The 12,158-nt window shown below is 43.2% G+C and overlaps 1 long non-coding RNA gene across 2 annotated transcripts; it reads left to right on the top strand.

Annotated features, from left to right (window-relative positions):
• Positions 1 to 3,543: 3,543 nt before the first annotated feature.
• On the top strand, positions 3,544 to 9,607 carry LOC136335600 (uncharacterized). 2 transcript variants are annotated; one of them, XR_010731303.1, is made up of 4 exons: positions 3,544 to 3,692; positions 5,594 to 5,805; positions 6,800 to 6,869; positions 9,401 to 9,607. It is a non-coding gene; the product is annotated as an uncharacterized lncRNA (long non-coding RNA). The 2 variants fall into 2 exon arrangements; XR_010731302.1 differs by having other exon boundaries at positions 3,547 to 3,692; positions 9,405 to 9,607.
• The last annotated feature ends 2,551 nt before the right edge of the window (positions 9,608 to 12,158 follow it).

The raw sequence follows: 12,158 nt of genomic DNA, 5'->3' as shown, positions 1-12,158 counted from the left end.
AGGTGGTGGCATTTCAACAGAACAAGTCAGTGAAAGACCCTTTATTGTCTAGTGGCAGAGGAACAGGCTATAAAGTGTATTGTGTGCTCAGGAATCTTTTAAGATGAAAGGTACAGAAGAAGGAGAATGGACTCTATTCAGCTTCATGGAGGGCAGAACAGAGGCTGTCTTCATAGGGTTGGATTCTGTGCTTTGGGTGGAAGAGGGTACTGGCAGCAGAGCCTTGTGGGTGCAGAGACCCCCTTGTGGCTCTCCCGGGTGGCTCTGAGTCTGGACACACAGAAGTATTGCTAAAGAATCACTGCTCTATTGGCAGAAGCTTATGTGGCTCCCCTGAAAGACATTTTCTGTGCTCTCAGGGGACAGAAGGGCAGAGTTGTCCCTGAGGAGCAGGGTGGTGGGGACCACACAGCTGGAGGAATCATGCACAATGCCCGGACTTCCGCCTTTGCTCACTACCTCCCAGGTGACAGGTACTTTCAGAGGCAGGCCTCGTGTAAGTCATGAAACAGCCCCCGGGAAACCTGCAGGACTGGTATTAACACTCCTATTTAGTAGATGAGGAAAATGAGGTCCAAGAACTTCAGCGTTTTTGTCCAAACTTATGTTCCAAATGAATCTAGAAATCTGGGACCAGAACCCACATCCTTGTGAAACATTATTCCTCCATCTACCTCAGAACCTGCCTTTCAGCATAACCTAGAACCAGAAGCCACATGGCCCCGTGGTCTGGGAAGGGCTGCCTTACCACTGACCCTGCCTTCCTGCCCACTCTTCCTCCCATCTTCTCCCCACTCCAGATCAAGTGTGTGCTTATCACAGTACACTATCAGGGAGCTGTGAAGGGGTCCACACATGAATTTAGCAGAACATGGAGACTACAATGGCAGTAGCAAAAACACACTAATAGACTCAAAGGGCTTAGTAGCAGTGGTGGGATTCAGCCAGTTTGCACCAGTTTGGGAGAAACGGTATCTAATTTTTTTGTTGACTTCGGTGAATTGGTTGTTAAAATAGCACTTGTAATCAGGGTTCTCTCTAAGGTGGATGCCTGGGCAGCCGCCCAATGTGGAAATCACAAATTTACATTATTTACTCTCTTTTAACATTCATCTGAGCAACAGGGTATATTCTAAGTTCCCATAGTAATAATGTTCATTCCCTCCATAGGTGAAAAAAATTGCAAGTGAGAACACCAATTAAGAAGCAATATGGAAATATCTTAAATAACAGCTTTATTGTTTTTGTCAGGTGTTATTTAATATTTTTTCATTAATACTTTAAAACTTTCTTATAACATAATCTAGTTTTGTGTGCCTCTTTCATTGTTCTTATTTAAGTATTAAATGTATGAAATAATAAACTATCTTTTGGTATATAATTTTTTTTTTAAAGTCATTAGGGCAGAGAACAGGTTGTTAAATTATTTGAATCCCTCCACTGGCTAGTAGTCCTGCCTCTTAGAATCCCAGCCCCCAATCCTGATATTTAGGGTCTTGTGGAGCCTCTCAAGTTATAAGCAAAGGCAACCAGGAAGTCAGAACCAGGCTGTTGAACCCCTTCGTTGACAGGGGCTGGAGAGCACTAGCTCCGTGAACCATAATAAAAAGGAACTTCACAAAGAAAGCAAAAAAGTAGTGCAAGATATCTCACCTCTCCAGTCATTCCAACAGGTCTCCCAAGAGGCTACAGAATTTCAGAGAGCACCAGAGAAAGTAGTCTCATCTAGGGGGGACCGTTCCTTCCTTGACAAGACCTTACAAGGTTTTTGTGCAAGATGTTTCCTGAAAATACAAAACTAAATCGTCCTGATTCCTGGGAATCAAACAACACCAAACAGCAGTGCGGTGGGAGACAGTTTCCTTGTCTATATACTTAGGACACCTGCTCTATATACTTCAGAGAGAGAGAGAGAGAGAGCACAGGGAACGCTACTTGCAGAGATGCTCTTTAAAATATAGAGAATTTGACTTTTTTTCCTGATTAGAAATAGTGTAAGCACCATATGATTTCACTCATATGTAGAATCTAAGGAACAAAATAAACTAACAAAACAGATACAGGCCCTGGCCGGTTGGCTCAGTGGTAGAGCGTCCGCCTGGCGTGCAGAGGTCCCGGGTTTGATTCCCGGCCAGGGCACACAGGAGAAGCGCCTATGTGCTTCTCCACCCCTCCCCCTCTCCTTCCTCTCTGTCTCTCTCTTCCCCTCCCGCAGCGAGGCTCCATTGGAGCAAAGATGGCCCAGGCCCTGGGGATGGCTCCTTGGCCTCTGCCCCAGGTGCTAGAGTGGCTCTGGTCTTGAAAGAGTGACGCCCCGGAGGGGCAAAGCATTACCCCCTGGTGGGCAGAGCTTCGCCCCTGGTGGACATGCCGGTGGATCCCGGTCGGGCACATGCGGGAGTCTGTCTGACTGTCTCTCCCGGTTTCCAGCTTCAGAAAAATACAAAAAAATAAAATAAAATAAAATAACAAAACAAATACAAACTAATAGATAGAGAACAGACTGACAGCTGTCTGAGGGGAGGGGGTTGGGGTCCTGGGTGAAAAAGGAAAGGGAATTAAACTGACAAACAAACGACAGCCTCATAAACACATACAACAGCAGGGTGATAACCCAGAGGGAAAGGGGGGAGGGAAAGGGAGGAGAGGGTAAGGGGGATAGATGGTGATGGAGGGAGGCTAGGCCTGGGGGGGGGGGTGAACACACAGTGCAGTGTACAACGACATATAATACAATTGTACACCTGAGACCTAGATAGTTTTATTTTTTTTTTTTTTTAAATTTTTTTTTTAATTTTAATTTTTTTATTTATTCATTTTAGAAAGGAGAGAGAGAGAGGAGAGAGACAGAGAGAGAAGGGGGGGGAGGAGCAGGAAGCATCAACTCCCATATGTGCCTTGACCAGGCAAGCCCAGGGTTTCGAACCGGCGACCTCAGCATTTCCAGGTCGACGCTTTATCCACTGCGCCACCACAGGTCAGGCCCTAGATAGTTTTATTAACCAATGTCACCCCAATAATTTTTTTAAAAGAAAATAAATAAATAAGAAACAGCACAAAAATACAATAACAATCACACACACAAAAAATCTACATCACCTAGAAAGATCAAAGGAGAATTGTTTCATTTGAATTTTTTTTAATTATGTAGAGCACTGATTTGCAAACTTTAATTGGTAGCAGGAACTCCTCAGTGGGCTTGTTGCTGATTGCTGAAGCCCACTCCCAGAGTTTCTGACTCCGTACGTCCAGGGTGAGACCCGAGAAGTCTGCACCTCTGACAAGTCCCAGGTGATGCTGAGGTTACTTGTTTGGGGGACATGCTTGGAAACCATTGACCTAATGTACTTACAAAATAAAAACGGAAGCAGCAGCCTTGTTTAGAAAGTTACCCTGTTTGAGGATCTGAAAGTCCAGCCAGAGTGGCCTGGGGTTGTTTGAGTTCGTGATGACTCTGGGTGACTTTGGAGATGGAGCAAGGCAGTTGCCACCTTCTCAATGACACTGCCTACAGCGCTGCAATCTGTTTCCAATTTAAAGGAAGAGAGGCCGAGTGCTCTGCACGCGCTGAGCTCAATAAACCTGTCGTCAACCGGCAGCGCTGCACCTGGAGCTGAGCTGATGTGACGCTGATGGGTTTCAGAGAACTCGGAAGACTGCTATGCTGCCTCTACCTCGCGATGGGTTTTGTCGTGAGTCGCTATTCTAAACAGCACTCAGAGCCAGTTTTAGGCAAAATAATGAGTTAATACCTTCATTATTCTTCCTCTTTCTCAGTGCCTCACCTCTCTGCCTGCCATAAAAAACTGATCTCTATCTTCTATCTCTTCCTCAATCTCTCCTGCCTTCAGCCAATGATTCTCAAAACATAACAATCCCCCACATTACCTAAAGGTTTTGTTAAAATGCAGATTCAGATTTATTAGGTCTAACTTAATAAATCTGGGGCCTGAGACTCTGCATTCTTACCCAGCTCTCAAGAAATGCTGATGCTTCAGGTTGCAGGATTCCATTCTTGGTCGCAAGGCATTCAGTAAGTCCCGGCTTCTTGTGATTATCTGTACCTCCTGTCTTTCATTCCCAAGATACCCTTCTGTTAGGTGAGACTGGATGCTAATGAAAAATCACACCTGCTACTGTTAGCATGGGAGCTTAGCAACCATTACCTCTCCAGGCAGTATGCTGCGATGTGTAGGATTTTGGAGGAGGGCCCCTTAGGATCGACACAGTAGGGATTTTCAGCCCAGTAACTGGCCACATATGTAAAAATTTGGAGTTCAGGCCAGTTCTTATCATCCCCCTGGTATGCGTCTGACCTCCATTTGCGGAGGAACGAATCCATCCCTAAGGTGGATGGGTTGATTATTTATTTATTTGCAATTTATATCCTATCTCCTTCTAAAATAGATTTAGAGTAAGAAGATCAGATTGAGGATCCAGCTATCTAACTAGTAAAGTTAGGTGTAAAATCTTCTGCTATGTTTTCAACTGTCCTATTTTATTTTTAATGAGGAGGTGGAGGAAGAGGAGGGGCGGGGAGAGGGGAGAAAGCTACACTCCCCAGATCCCTAGGAGTAAGCACTCCAGTGTTCTTTTACTGCTCAGGAAACTCAATGTATCAGATCAAATTCTCAGTTGTTCTCTTCCTGTTATCTTATCTGAAAAATGCCAGCCCAAATCAAAATAACCCAACGCCAAGAGGCAAATGGAGAAAGATTATTTATCAATAATTTATGGAGTCTTCTTTGACCCTTCATTCTCCCTTGTCCACTTTACCCCGTCTGTCACAACAGTGGCAGTCAACTAGTGGGCATTCCAGCTTTCATGGTGGGCGGTAGCGGAGCAACCAAAGTATAAATAAAAATATAGATTTAACTATAGTAAATTGTTTTATAAAGATTTATTCTGCCAAACTTAGTGAAAATCCGACATAAAGTACTTGGTAAGTAATTATTATTATGTGCTTTAACTTGCTGTAACTCTGCTTTATAAATTTTATAAAGTAAAGTTACTTCCCTACTTTATAAATCACCAGTACTGTGGAACCGGTGGGTGGTTAGAAAATTTTACTACTAACAGATACAAAAGTGGGAGGTACGTATAAAAAGATTGACTACCCTGTATCTCTTCTGCCTTTTACATGTCTCTCCAATTCACTAACCTGTCTCAATCCCCTGCCCACAAAACAGTCCAACCCTCAGGTCCACACATCAGAGTATCATTACTAATACCTAGCCTTTTTTGGCAACTTGGCTTGGACCAGCCATTCTGCTAAGAGTTCTTTATGCATTAACTCTTCTACACTGCTCACAAAAATTAGGGGATCAGGGACCGTGCAGATACTCCAGTACTTTCAGCCTTTTGTATAGTGCATTTTCACCAATGAAATAAAAGTTGGTTTTGCATCTGATTTGCATAATCAAACAACTTTCTTTGACTTGTCACTTGCTTTTCTGATGTTCTTGTTTAATAAAAAAAATCAAATGCTTCTTTTTTGGTTGCTTCATATTCATTTTTAAATCTCCCTTAATTTTTGTAAGCAGTATACCTCTCACTATATATCACAGGTATTCTCATTACACTCGTTTTACAGGTGAAGAGTTTGAGGCATGTCTGGACATACGGATACTGGTTTCTGCCAAAATAAGGCTCTGTTTTCTAAGCACCCTGACTTTAAGGATGGCATCTTTTTTCCAAAGCACAGAAAGAACCCAGGCGGCCGCCATTCCAAATGTAACTTGGGCGCAGAAGCGCAAACGTGGCAGTGTGAAACTGACGGTGCTCCGTTCCAGGAAGACAGTACTGGTGAGAAAAGAATAGCATAGTGAAAAATATACAACAGTATTGCATTCTCCTCACATCTGCAGTTTCACTTAGTTTTTTAATGATTTCTGTTTTACTTCCTTTCCATCCCGCTGTGCAATGGTCTGGTGTCTTTGCCCTCAGTGGTCATACGTAATGACGGTTGGGACACAGAAGTGCAGCAATGGCGATGACTAAATAGAGGTTTGGTCCATGCCTTTTGAACAGTTGCTTATTCCTGGGCTTCTTGAGTCAAGTCTAAAAGGTTCTGCTGCTTTTTGAAGTCCTTTCTAGCCAGAGCCCACCCTCCCAATCCAACTTTATTTCCCTTGCCAATAATAACACATTAACTCAGGCCCAAACTTCTATTTTTATAAAAGGGCATGTGTGGCTTGGTCACAAGCAGCTAATTTGTCAAAATTTCTAAGCATATTATATTGCTGGGACAAGGCTGGAAAAATAATATCTGGGCCCTTGAAGATATTTCTCCCATCCAAGTACTAACCAGGCCCGACCCTGCTTAGCTTCCGAGATCAGACGAGATCGGGCGCGTTCAGGGTGGTATGGCCGTAGACTTGAAGATATTTCTTTGCCTTGCTGTTGTCACAGGTAAATGTAGTGATTCATTAGTCCTGGTGAGAAATGCCCAGCTGTCATTCTTAGAAGATGTTACCATTATCATGCAGTAGCAAGTCAATATTAAAAGAAAATCAAAATCTCTCCCTTCTCTGAACTTTCCTAGTACTTTGGTTTTACAATTCTTGTAGCCTTTATTATGCAAAGACTTGTACTGGGTCTATTTCTGCACACACACAACTCAGCCCCCTGCCACTCTACTCTGTGACATCTGGGACAAGTATAGCTCCCTGTCCCTAACTGTGCCTGGAAGTAGGAAGGTAACCCATAATTATTGTTTTTTACTAAAATGAAACCATTCCTGAAACTTAACTTTTATTTCTCCTTTAAAAAAAATTATTGACCACTTTTTTTGTTCCAGACAAGGGGCCAAAGGATGTATATATATCCTGTTGAATAATCTCCCTGAATTCCCAGAACAAACTTATGAGGTAGGCACCTCTCCGGTCTCTGTGATCTTTACTAACATGAGCATTCCTTTGCTCCTATCCTTCTATGCTTTTGGTGACTAAGAAAGTGATTGGAAAAAAAAACCCTAAAAAACAAAAGGAAGTAATTGAGGTCTTTAAAGTGACAGAAAAACAAAACTCAACTTTAATAAGAACAGCCTGACCAGGTGGTGGCCAGAGGCAGATGTAATGGCGGGCGCACTGGGCTTGCGTCCTGGGACTCAGTTTCTAAAAGGCCCCACAAAACCCCAACTTTACACTATTTTCTAAGGTAAGGGGCCCAACATTTTCTTCTGCACCCGGGCCTCAACCAACCTTAATCCCCTCTCGCTGTGGTGCAGTGGATAGAGCGTTGGACTGGGACGTGGAGGACCCACGTTTGGAACTCTTTGTCTCTCTCTCTGTCACCAAAAAAAAAAAGAAAAAAAGAAAAAAGCTTCAATGGGAAGACATCTAAATTAACCTCTTCAACACACCTTCAAGTGTTTATGTGTGATCCTCAGAAACAGCAGATTCACAAATATATCTGGCCAGAATTTCTGTGAGTGATTTAACACACAATTAAAATGTAGGTTTCTGGGCCTTACTTCAGATCTACCTGAACAAAAGCTTTGGATAAGTTTAAGAAACAATCTTAGATGAGTCTGGACATCAGTCAGGATAGGCTACTTATGCTGCAGTAACAAAAAATACCAACATTGCAGTGACATGTTTCAAGATGAATTAATATCTTACTCACACAATGTCTGCTGTGGATATGAATAACTCTCCAGACGCAGGGGTCCCCAAACGTTTTACACAGAGGGCCAGTTCACTGTCCCTCAGACCGTTGGAGGGCCGCCACATACAGTGCTCCTCTCACTGACCACCAATGAAAGAGGTGCCCCTTCCAGAAGTGCAGCGGGGGGGAGGGGGGGCGGATAAATGGCCTCAGGGGGCCTCATGCGGCCCGCGGGCCGGCCGTAGTTTGGGGATGCCTGCTCCAGAGAGTTGTCCTCCATGTGGTGACTCAGTGGCCCAGGCTATACTTTTCTGGTGGTGCCTTCATTTCAACATGAGTCTTAAAGGCGGATTCAATGTGTCTAAAGATGGGAATGTGCCTACAGAGGGAGTTGTGAAATTATGCCATGTTCACAATCTTCAGGGGGAAAAAAAAAGAGAAGAATTAGGAATATGAGTGATTACTAATAAAATCTACCTTAGGTAAGGTTGAGTTTAATTCTCCATAAGCATGCTTCATTTTTCTAGAAAGCCCTAATTTATTCTCTAGTTCAATGAAATTATATAGTGACAGGTGAGAAAGGTAGGTAAAATTAATATTTGCCTCTTCTGGGTCCATTCCAGAAGCATTTCAGACTGCCAGAGAGGACAGCCAGAGCAGGAGTCAATGTTCATTCACCTCACTTTCTTTGCTTTCCTTTCTTTGTGTTTCTATATCAAGAAAATGAACAAAATATAACCTTTCTCCCCGTATATGTTAAATTTTCACAATGAGGGAAAGATGCAAATATTGCTGGGGAACTCCAAAGAAAGCATCCTGATACAGCATACTTACCTGGAGCCCATTCTGGACCCTGGAGATAACTTGAGGATAGTCGTCTTGCAGGACTTGGGGTTGGAGTGCCCATTCACGTCCTTTATTCTCTTCCCTCATCCCCTTCCACCCCTAGAGTCTTCCTACTCCTTGGTTTACCAAGAAACAAGCAGTTCTAAGTCTCTTCTTCTCCACTCCCCTGAAGAAAGTACAGTGTGTCTGTAAAGTCATGGTGCACTTTTGACAGGTCACAGGAAAGCAACAAAAGACAAAAGAAATGTAAAATCTGCACCAAATAAAAGGAAAACCCTCCCAGTTTCTGTTGGAAGATGTGGCAGCATGTGTGCATGTGCAGATGATGACGTAACACCGTGTATACAGCAGAGAAGCCAATGGCCATGCCAGTCGAGATGTGGACGGTACAGAGGAAAGTTCAGTGTGTTCTGTGGCTCACTAAATTTGAATCCATGACCAAAGTGCAACATGAATATCGGTGCGTTTATAACGAAGCGCCACCACATAGGAATAACATTACTCGCTGGGATAAGCAGTTGAAGGAAACCGGCAGTTTGGTGGAGAAACCCCGTTCCGGTAGCCACCAGTCAGTGATGAGTCTGTAGAGGCTATACGGGATAGCTACCTAAGGAGCCCTAAAAAATCTGTGCGTGATCCCACATCGAACTGCACTGAATAGGTATGAAACTGGGAGAGTTTTCCTTTTATGTGGTGCAGATTTCACATTTCTTTCGTCTTTTGTTGCTTTCCTGTGACTGGTCAAAAGTGCACCATGACGTTTCGGACACACTGTATATAAGCTCTCTTACTTGTGATTACAAAAAAGAAATAGCCACAGGTCAATATAATAATGAGGAAAGGAAGTACAAGGAAAATATCTTGCCTTAGGAAAATACCCAATAAAACTGAGGTCACATAAAGTCATATGTTGATCTGTCTAATTGTCTTTTCTCTCCTCTGGGAGGAAGAAACCATGTGCCCTTTGGCTAAGCAGAGGCTGGATGGAAGAGAGGGTCAGTGAACAGGAGACAGAGGCCGACTGTGTTTCCAATTACATCTCAGGAGGAAGCCAGAGACTCTAGAACAGTGGCTGCAAGAACCTTGAAAGGACCTTTGAACGACCTGTAGGTTTATTTTTCTTCTTCCCATATAATAAATGGTGTCCCATACTTTGGCCAAACTTTTATTTACTGTGTGTATGGATGTATGTACATACTAGAATGTTCTCTGAGAAAGGATGGGGTGCTGAGAAACAGTGTGACTGGAAAGAGGGACCTTGGTTTAACCCTGAGACACACGCAGTGGCAGCTCCAATAGGAAGTCACAAAGCTATATATATTTCTTTTTTTCCCCCAAACACTTTACGCAATAACCATCCAAAGTATACATTGAAATGTAACTGATGTGGCCCTGGCAGGTTGTCTCAGTGGTAGAGCATCAGCCTGGCGTGCAGAAGTCCCAGGTTCGATTCCCGGCCAGGGCACACAGGAGAGGCGCCCATTTGCTTCTCCACCCCTCCCCCTCTCCTTCCTCTCTGTCTCTCTCTTCCCCTCCTGCAGCCAAGGCTCCATTGGAGCAAAGATGGCCCGGGAGCTGGGGATGACTCCTTGGCCTCTGCCCCAGGCACTAGAGTGGCTCTGGTTGCAACAGAGTGACGCCCCGGATGGGCAGAGCATTGCCCCCTGGTGGGCAGAGTGTCGCCCCCTGGTGGGCGTGCCAGGTAGATCCCGGTCAGGCGCATGCGGGAGTCTGTCTGACTGTCTCTCCCCGTTTCCAGCTTCAGAAAAATACAAAAAAAGAAAGAAAGAAAGAAAGAAATGTAACTGATGTTAGCCTTAACCTTAAGTGTTTTCTTCCATCCCTGGCATGCCTTATTTTTTTCTTTTGGAAGTTTTTGTTGCCTAAGACCTCATATTCACTGGATATGAAGTCTTAAAAGGACATTGAACAATGAGTCCAGAAACCTCATGTTGCAGACAGGGAAACTGAGGCACAAAGTCATGGTAGAGTCTGAGATGAGATCAAAAGAAACCAGGTCCTTTAGCCCTGGGCTCTTTTTCAACAAGACACCGCCATTCAATCCCAGGGAGACTACAAAACAACGTGATATTGGAATAATCTCTCCCCTCAATTTTTCAGGACGGGTTCTGTAAGCATCCTGTTCTCCAGTGAGCATATCTTATCCTTTTCTCTGTGACGAAGTAAATATAAAGTTTAATGGAGGGCAACTAGATCGGACACTCTCAGACTCGAGTCCCAGACTCTGGATACTCATGGAATATCTGGGAGTATAGCAAGCAACCTAGGTTATGGACAGTGAGGAAATATCTCTTGGTTCACTCAGCTCATCCTGGAATCTGATATCAGACATGCTGAGAAAACAGCATGGGTAAAAATGAAAGCAAAAGTTTAAGATGAAGATAGAGAAAAGCTTGTTATAGATGGTGCCATGAGGGCTTCATAAAGCAAATTAGAGTTATAAGGAGCTGGGAACTTAGAAACATGAGGCAACAGAAAACAAATAAACAGAAGGTATACAGAGTATAAGGGGAAGAGATAAGGCACTCAGTGGTGGGATTAGGGTGGATCAGAACAGACATATGGAGCCATGGCCATAGCTGAGCACCAGGCTACAGATCCCTGAGTCCTGCTTGTTCTGAGCCTCTCGCTTCTTGACACCTGCTCCTCCTGTGGCTAGACCTATTCTAGATTCCTCAGCACATGCGTCCGTACAATAAGCCATTTGTTATTTTAAATACTTTGAATGGATCCAGTGGTGGGATTCAAATAACTTAACAATTGGTTCTCTGCCTTAATGACCATTTTAAGTATAAAAAAACAATATACTGAAGGGTAGTTTATTATTTCATGTATTTAATACTTAAATAAGAACAACAAAAAAGGTACACAAAACTAGATTATGTTATAAGAAAGAATTTTAAAGTATTAATGAAAAAATATTAAATAATACCTGACAAAAACACAGTAAAACTGTTATTAAGATATTGGTTCTTGATTGGAGTCCTCACTTGCAATTTTTTTCATCTATGGATGGAATAAACATTACCACAGGCACTTAGAATATGCTGTTGTGCAGATGAACATTAAAAAAATAAGGAATGTAAATTTGTGATTTCCACACTGAGCAGCTTCCCAGGTGCCCACCTTAGAGAGAACCCTGATTACAAGTGCTATTTTAACTACCGGTTCACCGAACTCAACAAAAAAATTAGGTATTGGTTTTGCTGAACTTGTGCAAACTGGCTGAATCCCATCACTGAATGGATCTCTTTTTCTTGCAACAAAATTATAAACAAACAAATAAATAAAAGTGTGCATAATCTGACTCCAGACTACCTTTTGAAACTTAATTCTCAGCCTCTTACTTCTTACCAGGTATAAGGCAATATAGCCACACCAGCCAACCTCTCATCTCTAAACACATCCTGTGTCACCATGCTTCAGAGCCTTTGATCTTGTGTAATTTAGGCCAGGAATACCCTTCCCATCTACCTCAAATCATTCTCATAACATCGGGTGGAGTAAACACTGCTGGTGCTTCACCCAGATTTCTGTCACTATTCTGTACACCTCACCCCCAACTTCTGTGTGCTTTTGTTTCTAATGGTCCACACCTGTGACTCAGTTCAGAGGCCCACCCTCTGGCTACTGGAGCCAGTTTGCCCATAAATTCAAAAGCCTGAATGTCTAGGAGTCAACAT

The sequence above is a fragment of the Saccopteryx bilineata genome, chromosome 4 (assembly GCF_036850765.1).
Source record: "Saccopteryx bilineata isolate mSacBil1 chromosome 4, mSacBil1_pri_phased_curated, whole genome shotgun sequence".
Taxonomy (NCBI): Eukaryota; Metazoa; Chordata; class Mammalia; order Chiroptera; family Emballonuridae; genus Saccopteryx; species Saccopteryx bilineata.
This window is presented reverse-complemented; position numbering and strand designations above follow the sequence as displayed.